Source organism: Ammospiza nelsoni, chromosome 3 (genome assembly GCF_027579445.1).
Source record: "Ammospiza nelsoni isolate bAmmNel1 chromosome 3, bAmmNel1.pri, whole genome shotgun sequence".
NCBI classification, from domain to species: domain Eukaryota; kingdom Metazoa; phylum Chordata; class Aves; order Passeriformes; family Passerellidae; genus Ammospiza; species Ammospiza nelsoni.
In genome coordinates this window covers 3308511-3325050 of record NC_080635.1, presented here as the reverse complement: position 1 = coordinate 3325050, position 16540 = coordinate 3308511, and the positions used below count along the sequence as shown (strand labels likewise).

At 40.6% G+C, this 16540-nt stretch overlaps 1 long non-coding RNA gene across 2 annotated transcripts in view; it reads left to right on the top strand.

Moving 5' to 3' along the window:
- LOC132071536 (uncharacterized) overlaps nt 1–16540 on the top strand; it is a 410037-nt gene that overhangs the window by 183907 nt on the left and 209590 nt on the right. Inside the window, exon 1 of one of the 2 annotated variants that reach the window (XR_009418135.1) lies at nt 11492–11703. The exons of the other annotated variant lie outside the window; for it this stretch is intronic. This is a non-coding gene — a long non-coding RNA (uncharacterized LOC132071536). Of the gene's footprint in view, nt 1–11491; nt 11704–16540 lie in introns of those variants that run through there. 2 annotated transcript variants of the gene reach the window in all.

The following is a 16540-nucleotide window of genomic DNA, read 5'->3' as shown; positions in this document are numbered from 1 at the left end:
TTGCAAAAAAATCCACCCAATCAAACAGTTTGAGCCACCACTTTATTAATTGTGGTTGGATTAGGTGGTGTTTATAATATAATAGTAGAGTTTAGTCTTGTTTCTAGGCTCCCACAGAATATGCCCAGCACTGATGTTTCTGACATTTACCTTGCAAATTCTTCAAACAGCAGCATCATAAAAAAAGGTAAAAGTGGGGGCTTTCCCCCCTATTTTTTCCTATTAATATAAAATCTAAATAGTAAAGTATCAAGGAAAACTACATGAGCTAATGGTCCTGACTGCTGATCCTAGGCAAATGGGGTGGGAAGAAACAAGAGTAGGTCCAAGCCATTCTATCTCCCTGCTCTTTCTGCCAATTTAATCTGTGGTCTCATAATTTCATTTTTTTAAAGTTTATAAATATTTCTACTTTCTGTTCCATGGGCAGTTCACATACCTTCCTTCATGGTATCTGAAAATGAAGTCTGTAAATTATAATCTTTGCTTCAGAATTTGCTGTAAGTTTGGAATATGTAAGTATATTAGAAAATAAGATATTTACAATAGGAAATACCTGTGATGCAGAGGAAATTAGTGAAAACATGAGAGAAATTATATAATGCTGGGTCTTTTTATTTAGATATAAGTGTGATTTTTGTGTTGGCAACTTGAGGCCCCATCCTATTTAATTCCTTCGTTAAACTAAATCCATTGAGTTGCTTGAATAAATAAGGTCAGGAAATCTCTATCCGTAAGCAATCCACAAACGTGGCTTTTTCTTTCAAAGTCTCAGGCCAACTTTGGGGCTGCTCAAAAGTGGGAATGCCTCTGGGAATCTCCTTGTTGGGCACATGGTTATAGGACAGGGGGGATGGTTCAAACTGAGAGTAGGTTTAGATGGATATTGGGAAGAAACTCTTCCCTGTGAGGCTGGTGAGACACTGGCACAGGTTACCCAGAGAAGCTGTGGCTGCCCCTGGATCCCTGGAAGTGTCCAAGGCCAGGGTGGATGAGGCTTGGAGCAACCTGGGAAGTGGAAGATGTCCTATGGCAGGGGGTGTGACAAGATGGCCTTTGAAGTCCCTCCCACCCAAAGCATTCTATGATTCTACTTGCAAAGGATTTTTCATCCTTGGGGTGAAATCTATAAGAAATACGTAGCTCTGGTGTTTTCATCTCTTACTTGACTAGAAATTCTTTGATGCCCAAGTTCTGATTGTGCTTATCCTTCCTCAGGGAAAGCCCCTTGGCTTCAGCCAGCATTTCAGCCATCTCCAGCCTCTCAGCCCTGGCTGGTGTTTCCTCAGCTGAGTTTTAAAGCCCAGAAGTGCAGGCTCTGTGGTGGGAACACAAACGAGAGGAATGCGAGTGGCTGTGCTCTAACACCACTGTATCCCACGGCCCATTCCCAGTGTCTGTTACTGAAATTGGTATTGTATCTAAAACAATTGCTGTTATTAACAGGTTAAGCTGCTGGGATGTTAAAATAAAGGCTGCCCAGCTTTAGTGCATTTTGTTGTAATCATCTCCCAGATGCCTTGTCGGAAATCAATTCAAGTTCAAAACTGGCTGGAATTGGGAGGTCAAGGCTTCTGCAGACTAAATATTTTATCTTCTGCTCATGTCTGGAGCTTTTAAAGCTGTGTGTTGGGGGCTCTTTTCTCGTATCCCATCTGGACAAAGATGATTGGCTTTGCCATTTTGCCCAGGTTAGGACAAGGTTAAAATCAATTATAATCAATTATTAAGAGTCTTCTGTGGCTGCAAAGCTTAAAAGGGGATTTTAAAAGTTGCTCAGTTCTAAAACAAGAATATCTTAGTTGCCAGTGTAGATGTCATTATTCTGGAATGTCAGATGTAAATCTTATCTGCACCGGTAATAAAGACACAGAATTCCTTCATCATCTTCTTGTCCTGCATGCTTTGGAACATGCAGCACTACCTAAAAATGAAACTAGAGGTGTAGGGAGGATCCAGCTGTCACTTCCATATAGCTAAATGAGAGGGAGCTTTTTATAATTGAGTGAACCAGGTGGTTTTTCTTTCCTGAAATGTATTCAGCTGACTCGGGTCTTCAGAACTCAAATGCTAATTTTTCTCCTATGTTTTGGGAACTCCGTGCTTTTATCTTAAAATACAATAGTGTTTATGTATTATAATTCACTCTGCCTGATGTGCTTGAATATACAAGATCGTTGCCTCTCCCTGGGAATGAATCAGTTCGTTTTGTTTGGAATAACTTTTGATGTTGGTACCATTCTTCCCATGCAAATCACATCCCGCATTCTCCTCGCAGCTTCTGAGTGAATGAGTGAACAAGTCTCTTTGTCCCTCAGCACCATTGTTTTGGTGCTTTTGAACATAATATTTATACTTTCAATTTACATTTAAGAAAATTAGGAATTAAGAATTAGAGCTTGAATTTCGGAGGAAGACAGGGCCTCTTGAAAAATCAAGGAGAGGGGAAGGATGTGCTGTGAATATAAGACCTACATGCAGGAAATGTGGGTTTACCTGTTTAATTATTAATTAATTGATTAGGTATTCTTAAGAAAACTGTCAGAGTGATGCTATTCAGCTCACTCTCCTCAGCTGCCTGTGTTTAATCTGAGGATAATTTTGCTTCTTTTAGTTTTGGGCAGTGAAATGTTTATAGGAGTGTTTATGTTTTGTTGTAGGGACGGAAGTATAGGACTTGCATATCATTCACCATCCTATATTGTAATGTACAGGACAGCCTGAAACTCAGTTATCTGGGTGGAAGGCACAGAGTTAAAGGTGTTAACTCATCCTGGATTTGGCCTTACTTATCATGTCCCATTCCATAGGGAAAGGGAACATCTGAGCTGAGCATGGATGACTTTGGCTCCAAGCTGGTCACTGGCCCAGCAGAATTGACTAGGATTTCTAGGGCTGACTGGGATCTTCAAAACATGAATCTTTAAAACTTTCCAGAGCTTCAGACATCTTCTCTGCTCCTTTGCTTTCCTCATGCTCAGGGACAAGTGATGGTTTGGATGTGGACTTGCTGAAAAACTTCAGCAAAGGTTGTTCTTGCACAGCCACTGTCACGAGGTCTCCAAGAGGGCTCCGGTTCCTACGGAATTTCCAGATTGCTGCCAGAAGCACAGTTGACCTGATTCTCCTCTCTGTATGGTTTGAAAAATGTCATATATTTCAGTTGTCATTGGTGCGCCTGGTCCTGATCTGGAATATTTAAAGGGGAATCAGAATCTGGCATAAAGATCAGCTCCAACAATGAAAGTGGATTGGCCCCTTGGTGCCATGAAATGCAGTACTGCAGATCTTAAACATGGGCTTGAGATTCTTAATGTGGGCAAAACACCAAATAACTGTAGGATTATAAAAATGCTCAGATGTCCAAAAGTTTGTAAATATTTTCATGAACTTTAGGAAATAACTCTGTCAAATGCTCATTTTCATGGTTATACTGTAGCTGCCCTCAGTTTTCCAAGGATTTCGTAGTGAGAGAGAGGTTTGAAAAACATGTGTAGGGACACTGTCCTGAAAACCAGATACCTAATGAAAACCAAGAGAGCAGAATAAATTACCATTGATTTGCTTTCTTTATACCTCATCTCCACATGAAATCACTGAGTATTTCACAGGTTTTAAGAAAATTGTAACTTTCTGTGTATGTAACATTTAGAATCTCTTGTCACCCAGGAATATCTTGTCACCCCCATCCAAGCATTGACATGTTTATTATCAAAACAGATAAGCTTGCTCTTGTGATATTATAAGAAGTCATTAAGTTTAAATATTTCTATGCACACTTATGGCCATATATTTTTTTTAATATTACTGTTTTATTTATTTCACTGGCAAATGTCTTGGGAAGAAGGCATTGCTACTGCCTGGTGGGAGATCCCTGTTCTGCTCAGAGATGGACCTGTAGTCAAAATAATGGAATTGTGGGCCTTTGCTCCAAGCATTTTACTCCTTGTGATTCCATTACTGATGGAAAAAATGTGTTAACAAAACATCCAAGACCAGAAGAGGTACTGAACTCACCATTCTCTTGGGCAGCCCATATTTATGTTTTTAAATGGGTCCATCAAAGACTTGAAATTCAAGGTTTATCTTAGTACTTTTACACTGAGATTCATAAGACTACAAAAAGCACTCTAATAGGAGTTTACCTACTAATGATATTTGCAAAGGCCAGTTATTAATAGATCATGAAGGGAATCAGGCTCCTTTTTTTGTCCCAATAATTTATTTCACATCTAGGATTATATCTCTCCTCAATTTCATTTTCATTTGATAAAACAAGAAGTATAAAATACAATTTGCAGTGAGTCTGTGCCTGGCTGTGCAACAACTATGTGCTAAAATGCATCAAAAGGCCCTTCCTTCTCAGAGAACACCCCCAAGCTGACATTTCAGTGGCCTTCTGGACTGGTGGTACTTAGGAAAGGAGAGGAAAAAAATGAATGTTTTTGGCCAGCCTTTGAAAGTCCAATGTTTTTATTGGAGGCAGGAACCCCATTTCCCTTTCCTTGGGAGGTTCAGGGGAACCTCCTTTGGCTAATGAGACACATGGCACCGAATGCCTGAATGGTTTGGGGAGAGATGAAAAGTTCCTCTTTATCCTGCACACAGATCTGGAGAGCCACATGTGTTTCTCATTTCCAGGCACTTTTATTCCAGTTATTTAGATGGATAGAGGCATCAAGCCAGAGTTTCCCCAACAACAGCAAAGGTCTTACACTGTCCAAACACACGGCATTCCTGAACCCACTGGTCATGCCACCGAAGAAAGGTTGAAAGATTCAGCATGGTGTGTTTAAACAAAATAGCTGTGCTGTTCATTTCAGCTCTGCACACAGGCACCCGTGTTTATATGGCTGGGGTTCAGTTTTAAAGTGAGCAGAAAATCTTGGTAGGCCCTGCACTTCCTCAGGACAGGATGTTTGCTGTGCTGGGGACTGAAAAAGTGAACCCAGTTCCTTATCAGAGCATTTTAGTTGCCATGGTTGAGAAATCAACATTTTCTTGTGCAGTTTTTCCTTGTCATTTTCCCTCTTGCTCTTCACTGATCCCTGCAGGTTTTGGCTATTCCACACTTGTTGGCAAGCCCAGCCAAGGCTGGTGCTTTCCTTGCTGACCCAAACCAGAGCACTGGGAGAAGTTCATGGACTCTCCAGTTTGGGAGCCCATTTTGGGAAGCCTGGAACCAGAGCCATATTTGTGCTGTGCTTTGCCATGAACCCAGGTAGTTTTTAGCAAAGAACAACTGGATGAAATGCCAGCATTTGTGATTCATGTGGATTTTGCAAACTGCTCTGAAGGAGCTGCTGCAAAGCCTTTGTAATCACAGATAACATTCCTTGGCCTTTCGTTCTGGCTCTCAGAGATTTACTCCTGATTCAGCCCTGCCTGAGCATCCCTGGTCAAAGGAGCTCCTGCAGGTGGGAGTTTCCCTTCATCTTCTGAAGGGAAGGGTTTGAACAGGGCAGTGGACAAAGGAAAATGCCAGAGAGAAGCTGCTTGGCTGCAAACCCCACAATAAACCTTGTAGCTTTCTTCTTGGGCAAAATGAGCACCTTTTTAAAGTTTTCAATACAAAAAATTCTTAGAAGCCTAAATCTAAAATCTCTTTTCTTTCCTGTCCACTCCCTCATGTGGGCTTGCTGGTTTGTTTATTATTACTGGGTTTCTCATTTGTGCTGGCCTGTTGGCATTGAATATTTAGTAGAGACAAAAAGGAGCTAATTCTTGTTTCCTTGGGAAAACAATTCTGACTTTATAGAGATTTGCATAGATTTTGTAAATATGTATTAGATTAGGAGGATATATCATCATCCCAGTTGCTTAGATTTTGAGCCTGTGAACCTTAGCACTAAAATACTTCATGAACAATTCCATCTATTTTCTGTAGAAGTGCTGTTAATGAATGCTGGGATCCACATCACTCTCCCAGCTTTCCCTGTCTGCAGTTCTCCTGTTGCTTCCCTCCCCACAAGTACTTTTGTGACACCTCAGTAGTTAAATCAAGAGCAAGATCAAAGATTTCGTTTTGAAGGTATTTTGGTATCTTCAAATGCAGATAGTTGCATGTTAGGTATTAAAAAAGAAAATGAACACCTAATTACTGTTGATTTCAGAGTTTTGAAACCACAATAGGCCCCAGGAGGCTCCTTTCTCTTAAGCCCCAGTGTGGAGCATTTCCCGTTGTTTGGGTGTCTCTCAAGACAAAGCCAATCAGACAGGAGAAGCAGCAGAAGGGCTGAGAGGAGCCCAGGCTACCTGAATCTGGCTAATTCAGATCTGGCATGTAAATCTGCTCCCAGGTGACTTCTCTAGGTTCAGTCACACTTTGATCTTTAACTCTCATCTTCTTTGTGCTGTAGCTATTTCAATTCCATTAATTAGAGTAACAGTAATTCTTCCTCCTGAAGTAAAATAAATAAGCAAAAATAAACCATCACACCTTCTGCTGGATTCACACCTGGCTGTTTAAAATGCTTACAAAATCACACAGGGTAGAAAGTAATTGCATTACATTAAACTGATATCCACAGTCTTTCAACAGATTTCTTTGTTTCCATGTAAAACAGTTTTTATAAATGTATTGAAACTCCTTTCTCTGTACTCAAAGGTTTCTCCTAAATCTGTTCATTCTGTGTGAACACCTCTCTTCATCAGAACTGTTACATTTTATATCAACAACCTTTGATGAAAGTTTTTCTTTATCTGGTGCCTTGAGACAAACCAAGCCTCAGGTTTCTGGAATGAGCTCACAATGGAGGTTTTGCTGTGTTTAGTATTTCTGTATTTCATACATTTGAAGGCATGAAAGGTCTAAGCAAAGGAAGTGGTTTCACTCTACAGTCATGTTCTCATTGAAACTATAGACTGTGTTTTCAGCTGCATCAACGTGGAAGCCTAAAGCAACATCATCTTTAATTACAAGTTCATAAACTTCATTTACATTCTGTTTCTGTGTATCCAAAGCTTTGTGTGAATGTGGGAGGACAAATTGCCTGGCATGAGTGGAAACAGAGGGATTTGGAATAATGATGTGCTGAGCAGAGAGGGAGCAGCAGTGACAGAGCCACACAGCCCCTGTGGGCAGCAGAGGTGAGAGGGGGGCATCTCAGGTGTGGGGCAGGGGCTGGCAGCTCTCTGTGGGCTCTGTGGGGCTGCCCAGCAGAGACTTGGGGAGAACAGGGCTGGTGTTTCTCTAAAATCATAACTAGCCATGAGTGCATGGGATGGATTTCATCCCTGTGTGAATAAGGACAGGAGAAGTTCCAAGTTCTTGTCCAAGCTCATTGCTCCTGACCAAACATTTTATGGATGTGTGGGGTCTAGACAATGGATCTGCCCATGGCTGCAGCAGCTGCTGGGCCCAATCTCTCTTTCATATCCTACAGATTAATAAAGCTCGTGCTAATTGACCTTGGCTTGAGAGTGATGTGAGCCACAAGCATCTGGTGGCCCCTCTGAGAAAACTGGGCTGGGCCAGAGCTGTGACATCCCTTCAGCCGTGTCCTCTGGCAATCCCTCACTCTGCCCTAAATATTCCCCAACAGTGCCTTCAGTCAGTGCCTCCTGAGGACTCACAAGTAACTCGGTCTCTGTCCCTCAAAGAAATTACTTTATAAATTCTTCTCCCCATGCAGGTACTTGAGTCCTCCTGTAGCTGGGCTGGGCTGAGCCACCAGCAGCAGGACAATGAGGGTGAGGTTGAGCTGTTCTGTGGCCTTTTATGTTTTCTAGGCACATCATCTCCCCTGCAATTGCAGATTTATTAGGAACAAAACTGAATAATGCAAGTGCAATTAGTATTTCCTCGCTATTCTTCTTTAAGTGAAGCCATTGGAAGTGTGAGTGCATCTAAGGACATTGTGTCTGGTTTTTTCATAAAATCTAGTGCTGACATGGCTACTAATTAAGGATTTTTTTTAATATTTACATGTTATTATTAAAAGACATGTTACAGACAGAAGTAAGAGACAATAGTGTTTCCCTGATAAATTCCCATAAATGTATATTTTTATTGCTGTTATGTTTGAAGTTTTTTTATTGGGACATTCCAAGTGGCATTTTTCCGTCTCAGGAGGAGCGAGAAATGTCCAGTTGTTTTTTAGACTAATCTTCAAGAACAGGACTGTGTGGTTGGTGACAGGAAGGAATCTTTGAATTTTTAGTGGTGATGTTGCCAGTAATAGCAGGCAGGTGCTTCAATATCAGTGTCTTTGTACTGACCCTTGGAAACATCCTTAGAATCTGTGACATTTTTAGCTCTGCTGACTTTCCTTGCCACCTCTCAGTGGTTAGTTTGGTACATCTTCACCCAGGACAAACATTCAAAGTCACCTTTCTGTGCCTGTCAGCTCTGTCCCAGCCTGCCCTGATCACATTTACATTGATTAATATGTTGTGCTGAGTAATGAGCCTTCCCCAAACTTTGTATAACTGCATTTGCTCTGTAAATGACAACAGCTCACTTTGACTTCAGACCCAATTCTTTCAGAGATGCATCAAGGTCTTCCTCCCTTTTCTCTCTGAAGGGTAAAGTCACTGATCTGAAACCAGCACCTTGTGAAACACAGCCCAGATTTTGCCTTTATACCAGTGTTTGTTTTGGAAGATAGTTTAAAATAGCTTAAAATGGAGACAGATAGTTTAAAATGGATAGTTTAAAATTGCCTCAGGGAAGTTAGTGCAGCCAAGGCCCAGGTTGTTGTAGTTTCTTCTGTGTGGTCAGAATCCCTGTCCTCTGCTCAACATGAGGAAGGTCATGTTCCTCTCCCTTTTACACCAGGAGGTATCAGCAGCAAAGGACCATCCTTCCAAGAATTATAATTATTCATCCTGGTCTTTAAATTGTATTTTAGTGAGAAGGTACCTATGGAAAACAAGGACATTTTTCATATTCTAACACTTACTCTGCATGCAACAAAAGGGAATTGCATCCCATTTGCCCAGCTCTGTTCCTAGATGCATATTCTGATAAAAATCCTTTCTCATCACACTTTCCCCATGTTTTCAAAGCACTTCAGAAGTGTTGTGGGATCTGCTGGAATGAGGTGTTGTTATTAAAGGTGTGCAGGTGAAACCATCCATCTTGATTTTTCCCCTTATCCACTGGGGTGGACAAATCAAATCTTTTGTCTCTTTGGGGGGTGGAGAGAAGTAATTTTTACTAAATTTCGCAACAGTAGGCTGAGGAAATTATCTTCCTATTTCTGCTGTGTCTGGCATTCTGCTTTAGTTGGTCTCAGGTAGATTTCAACTCTGCACTCCTGCATTGTCTTCCTTCCCCAGAAAAATGAATTTATTGCAGAAACTTGTGTGTTGTTTGAATTTTTGCATGTTTATATGTTCTGTGTGAAGCTGTAGCAATGCCTTAGCCACATAAATTTGAAGAAAACATTAAAAAAATCCCAAACATAGCTTTAGTACCTCTGCAAGGGATCTGGTGCTATGGAGCTGCTGCACCCCCTTTGTCTGAGTCTGCTGTGACCAGGAATTGAGGGCATTACAAATCCTGGGGTGAAATCCATCCTTTCTTGCCAGCTGATGTGTTTTTTTCAGCATCAAATTATTTGAACCATTGCAAACTTTTCCACACAGATGCCATTACATTTTGGACCATTTATCGGGGTGCATGACAAAGAATTTGTGCCGGTGAAGGAACCCACAGATTTCAGAGGTTCTGACAAAGCAGCAGTGCCCTGATGGTTCCAGTTCTGCTGGGTGGTGGTGCTGTCCCTCTGCATTTCAGCATGGACATGAAGCCTGGAGCAATTAGCATTTCCTCCTACTGTAGCTTTTAAGGTATTTTTACTTTGCTACTGTCTAGTTCATTAAAAAGGGTTTTCAAGCTCCCAGTAACAGAATTACTATTGACAATTTAATTAGATCCATAATTCCAGCACTTTTCAGAAGATCCAGTGTGATCCATGGTCACAGCCTATATCCAGTATATTTACAGCTCCCCAGATTCATCACCCTCAAACTCTGAAGGGCCAAACTCACCCCTCTTTGTGAACTGAATTTTAGCCCTGAGTCCCACCAGCCTCAAAAATTCTTGGAGAATTACAGAGCTGTCAGCTGCCATCTGACTGTTCCCATGGCTGGAAAGATGCCCCATGTGCAAGTGTGCTAAATTTATAATTGCAATTTATAGGCAGCAGTGCAGGGCCCAGCCTGGAAGGTAAAAACCACCGAGCAGCACAGCTTGGGTGGGAGCTGTAAACACACAAGAACAGTTTGTGGAGTTCAGCAGCTGTTTGGGGTCCAGCTCCTTGGACAGAACAGAAACTCTCAGGGCTCTCCTGTGTCATTCCCTCTGCCCAGACAGGCCCTGCAGTGCTGGGATGAAGTCCTGCCCTCTGACACCCCAGGTGTTCATGTTCTCCTCTGCTTACCAGGACTCAGGGTCTCCTCAGCAATAAACTCAAGTACAATTCAGATAAGATATTCAGGTTCTGAGCTATTATTGGTATTATTGTTGGATTTACAGGCTGTTTGCCAGGAGGCCTTTACTCTAGAGCAAGAATAACAGTGGAAAAGCAGAAAAGGAAGAAATTCTCCCCCTCTGATCCCAAAGTCACGCCTGTGTGGCAGCTTCTTGTTTGGGGAGACTTTCAAACTTGGATTAGGACACAGCAATAGGAGAGTTCTGCTTTTCCTTGAAGGCAGTTTGTATGTGAGCTTCTGAAAGCTTGGATCTTTGCAAAAGAAGTTTTCTGAGTCATTTAGCAGCACTTCTTTGGGTTGGTTTAGATGGGAAACATTTCAGGGGTGTTATGTAAAACAGGAACAATCCAGCAAAGCATATGAGAAACAGGGGCAAAATCCTGGCCCCAGTGATGAGGAAAGCACAGTCTGGAATCAAATCAGATTCCCCTTCAGACCCAAAAATGTATTTATTTGATGTTTGGAGATAACATCAATGTGCTGTTTGTACTTGCTGGCAGGATAAAATTGGCATAGAAAGGAAGATCTTTCAGAAAGAAGTTGACAGCTCATGCAATATTTCTATTTAACACAGGGTAAAGGAGATCAGAATTAATTTGGTGTTCTGTCAACTTCCACAAACACTCCCTAGCTGAAGTATGGTGTGTTTTCATTTAGGGTGGGTTTGCACTGGAGTTAAACAGGATCTTGGGATCCACCAGAGAGAGTTTGTGAGAGAAATATTTATTTCCAATTGTGGTTTTCACTGTTTTGTACTGAATGGTTTCCAGCTCTCACATTACGACAGATTTTGTTCCAGGTTGATGCTCTAGAAAGAGTTCCATAGAAACACTTTTCAAAAATTGTTATATTTGACCAAGAAGTGAAAAAAACCCCTCAAACCAACAAACCAACACCCCACCTGAAAAGCGACTGTTACAATTAGAGTGTAATTTGAGTCAGGTGTTTTCAACAGGTGCCCCTCGTTAGGGACAAACCAGTCCTGGGCAGGGTGGGGCTAGGCCAGTGTAATCCTGGTTTTCAGCCTTACCAGACTGCCTTTAGGTATCTAGTTGTGCAGCTAAACTTAGTTAATGAGTTTATAATTAGACTTTATTTTAAAATCACTCTGTAGAGTTTTGCTCCTCAGTTTTCTACAGATGAAATGATGGAAAGCTAGATTTGAGTTTTAGACTTTCTCCAGCTGGGATGAGCTGGTCTTGATCTGAAGCTCCTTTGTCTGCCACCAGTGGATCCACTGAGAACAAAGGCTCTTCTCCAAAGGTAAGTTTGTGTTTTCTGTGGAAGTTTTTCAGAATTGTTTGTTGGTTACACTGTGTGGTGAATATTATTGAAAGATTTATGCTGGGTTTGTATCTGGCTTTGCTTTGGAAATTAAATGCACATCAGTAAAAGCCATGGAGTTAAATATGTCTATTTTTTATGAAGGAAACAAATGTATTGATAAGGCATCAGGAAACAACTTAATGTGGAGGAGAAAAGGAGTTCTCTGTTTCCAAAGTCACCTAAGGATATTATTTTGGTTTTCAACATTTTGAGAATTTCTGAATGTTTTAGCATTGGGATTGGGAAGTGCCAGAAAACAATTCCTTACCTGAGCTCAACTCTTGGGTTTTTTGAATGTAATTTGCTAAATGGTGCTTTGAGATGAGGCAGTGCCCTGTGTTCTAGAGGTGCTGTGGGGCTGAGCCCAGAAGTTTGATGCTTTAGGGCTGTGGCTGATGGAATCCAGGGAGAGAGGAAATGGCCATAATGTGAGTGTGGAGAAGGAGAAGGGGGTGGCTGGCACCAAGTCCTAACATGGTTCCAGTTTTGTAGCTGCAAACTGGGGGCAAATTGATGCTTTCTTTTGACTCTACAGACTGAGGTGAAATGTGTGGATGTTTTTAGCTGGAGTATGTTGGAAGTAGAAAATCTCCTGGTCAAAATAATTGTGGATATTTAGTTTAGAAGTTTAGAAGGAATTGATTTGTGAGAGGCTCTTGAATAGTCTTAAAGAATAAAAGGTTATGAGGCAATCGTTATTCTCCATATTCACCAAGTGTTGGACAAGAAATAATTGACTTGATTATTAGCAAGGTTGAATTTTTTTTTTTTTTTGTAATTATTTTTAGTGCAGATGTAAACTCCCTAACCACGGGGATGAGCTGCTGAGAGCAATTGTATAACCTTGCAATTAGAAGTGTTAAATAACAAGATGGAAAAACACCTGTTTAAAAATCATGCAGCTACACCTGAACCTGATTCAGGGCCTGAGGATGGACTGCCCAATCTCTCAGGAGCCTTTCCAGCTTGATGCTGCTGTGGTTTTGCAAACAGCCTTCAATTTTGTGGTAAAGAAGTTACAACGGTGACTGTTTTCTGCAGCATTTATTTTATTTGTTCACATAGTCCTTAATCCCTGGATTCATTGAAACAAAATCCAAACCTAGCAGGAACTTTTAAGGAAGGATGGTATTTTGCTTGGTTTAAACTTTCTGGGCTGACTGAATTGAGGGAGAGAGAGAAACTGCTGTTCTCAGAATCACTCAACTGGGAACACCTGTGGGTGGCTGCAGGTGGAAGTAAAGACCCACAATCCCAGGCACCAGTTTTTTTGGACCCAGTTCTTGAAAACAGAAATGGGAGAGTCTGAGGTATGTAATCCTAGGAATTTCTTGCACATCCCTGTTTTTCTCTCCTGTTTGAGGTGATGTTTGCTGTTCCTTACGTGGTGAAAGTCTGGATCTCTCTGTTCCCAGCTGAATGTCCCACTCACAGGTCTTGGAAGCCTGATGGAAAGTTGACTTTACTTCTCATGCTGTCCCCTACTGAGCCACCACAAAGCAAAAATATGGTTTAAAATGAGGAAAATCAGGGCTGGAAGTTGCAATTTGTGGTTTTTTTCAGGTGCTATCTTTTCCCAAAAAAACCTTTGTTCCCATGTCTGGAAGAGTTTCTCACTGTTTAAAACAATGGCACAGAATATTTCTTAAACAGTAGGGTGGTGAATGCACTGAAGTTGTGTCCTAGGCTGAGTCAAAGAATCACTTTATGGAGACTATTTCTGCTTCTTGGTTTGTTCTGTTATTTTTCTACCTGTAAAAATAGAATTCAGGCTTCAGGCCAAATGAATTGAGTAGCTGTGTATCATGTTTTGATCACTGTTATTTGTAAATCAATTCAATTTTAAGAGTCAGAAGGTAATTAATGTTGAGCATAAGGAAGTTGGTTCTACAAGGTTTTGGATGTGTTGAAGTATTAGAAATATTTATTATTAAAAAGGAGGGTTAAGAAATTTTTTCACTGCATAAAAATTTGCTTTATTACTTTATTTTTATCCCTTTATTTTATACTGATATATCAGTAGTGATTAATTGTGCTTGATATGGAAAAACCAGCTTTAAAGACTTCATGTATTTTCCAGCTTTATTAGTTTTTTATTCCATGACTGAAATCTTGCTCTAAATGCAGTTTCTCACCTTTTTAATTGGGGGTGAACACCCCACAAATGTTTTAATTTATAAATATGAAACCAAACATTTTGTTTGAAACTGATGGACTTTGTTTATGTTTTCTCATTGGAAACTTTTTCTGAGGCTTTTCTGTTCTCGCAAAAATAATTTGCAAGGTACAAATTCTGTAACAAAGCTGGGAAAAGTTTCATCCCAAGTCCTCTGACCATTACTAATGAAAAAAGCCACAGTCTGTGTTTGCTCTTGTTTGTAGAGAAATTCTGCTGTATTTTGACCTCATTCCCATCTTTCAGCCAAAGCTCTTGGCAAAAGGCACCTTCTGCCTTTGGAACTGCATTGTGAAGTGGGAGCAACATCTCCATAGGCAGCTCTCCATCAGTACAACATGAATATAATTTTTAATAGTCCATTTTATCACTGGTTTTATTTGCAGCCCCACTGGGCCGTAATTAGGGATGATCTGTGCTGCAGTAATTTAGACTCCCAATTTTACCTCATCCTTGGCCCAGCATTCCTCTCCCTTGCCTGTGCTGTGTGTGCTTGAAAGCTCTGGTGAGGAAAGCCAGGAAAGAAAAGAAGATATCCAAGGAGTTCCCAATTAATGTGTGATGCTTACACAGTTGCTTTATTTAAGTGGGTTTTTCCTCCCTTACACTCCCAGAGCTGCCTCTTCCCAAATTTTCTGTCCCATAGCACCTCAGGGCCTAGCTGCAGATGTTGGCTGGTCCCTGCAGCATCTCCCCCCAGTTCCATGTTCTCAAATCTGCTCCCATACCTGTATCAGCTGATCTCTGTTCCAGCAAACAATTCCCTGTTCCAGTTGTTGTTGGCTGCCTGTGTTGGGCTGTGATAGGAGCACTCTTACATCTGTACATGTTAATCTGCCCGTGCTGAGCCGTGCCCCTGGGTGGCCTTGTCATCCACAATCAGTGTCAGCCTTCCTGTGCTTAGTGTTTGGGCTTAAATAATCATATTTTCCTTCCTGGAGACTTTGCTTTGCAGCAGACCATGGAATGTCAAGTGGACGTTATCATTTGTTTGGCCCTGCTCCTGGGGCACCTTAAAAGTTTGGCTGTTTATTGAAAAATCCACTTCCTTTAGGTGAGCAGATAAATTAGTTGTGGGGTTTTTATTTTTTTGCTATCAGAAAATGTGACACCAGGCTTCTTGCATATTGCAGTGACTGAAAAAATAAAGCACTTTGTTAGCTCATGTTTACGATATATCAGTTTAGTTTGGATACAAATTACTTACAAGTCTTTGCTTTGGAGGTGACTGAAAGTCTCATAGTCCCACATTTCAGGGAGGAGGGATATAAAGGCAACAGTTGCTCTCACAATGTTTGCTTATATCCATGGTGTTTCTGTGTTGAAAGATGAAAAAGATAGAAGGGAAGGCACTATTTATGCAATGTAGACTTTCTGTGTACCTGGAGTTATGAATTTGGCTTAAGCAACAGGTGAGGGTTCAGTAATTCTCATTTTATTGATGTGGTTTACACATATTAACCTCTTTTCTAGAGCAGTAATGTTCTAGATGTGCAATTTCTGTTGTGGTTTCTAGAGCCTGGAATAGCTTACAGCAATTCATTGTCCCTAGATTTGAGTCGTAGAGTCTTATTTGATTTGTAGAGCAAATAAGAAGAATAAGAAAAAAGTGCAAAGCAAATAAGAATTTAAAGAAAAAAGTGAGCTTTTATTTGAAAACCTTTGGTTTTTTCCTTAGTTAAGTTTGTTATAGGCTCATGACTGACCTATAGGTAGTTGTTTGTCCTAGAAACCATCATGGCTAGTAAATATATGGAATTTGAAAAAAAAAAAAAATCAAGGTTGTGCTGAAATGAATGTAGTTAAAATTCAGAAAGAGAGATTCCTTAATTAACTTAATAAAATTACTAATGGAAGCATTTTAACTGCTAAATTTAATTTACTTGTCAAGATATCAGGCTACAAAGAGGAGGGAAGAGTGGAAACTCTGCTTTCCATTATGATGTGCTCTATTATAGAATAAATTTGCTTAAAATGAAATATATCACAAAAAGCCATCAATGACATCTTAATTTGGAACAGCCAGTTGAAAAGTAATTAGACTGTGAAGCAATCAGTTCTAGTAAATCAGTGTTTCCCTTTACATAAACATTCGTTTTTGCTATTTATAAATAGGAGAGACTTCCAGAGTCTCAAGTAGCAAGGACTTTGATTGTGTTTCTACTGTATGTGTGTTCTATTTTACATCACAAAACTGTCAAAACAAAAGGAATTGGGGCTTGATTGGGAGTTGATCCAGGGAAACTTCATTTTAACCCTTTAAGAACATGGCTCTGTGGGGCCTCTTGTTCCCACTGACAGAAGTTCAGCTGTGATGGCAGATTGTTTCAAAATTAACCTAAATAATCCACTTCCAGGAAAGTAAAAAACTAGAAACACTGGGAAAAAATTCACTTTAATTTTCACTTTTCTTGTTGTCCATTCTTGCATTTATCTTTCTAAGACCCTTGGTTTGGATGGCCATGAGTGAATCCCAAATTCCAGGAACAGGGTTTGCCTATGGAAAGGCAGCTCAGCACACTTGTTGTGCCTGGAGTTTAAAGTTGGTGTTGTGGGATCTGATCAGTGCCAGGAACTTCTCTCCCAAATGGAGCTGTG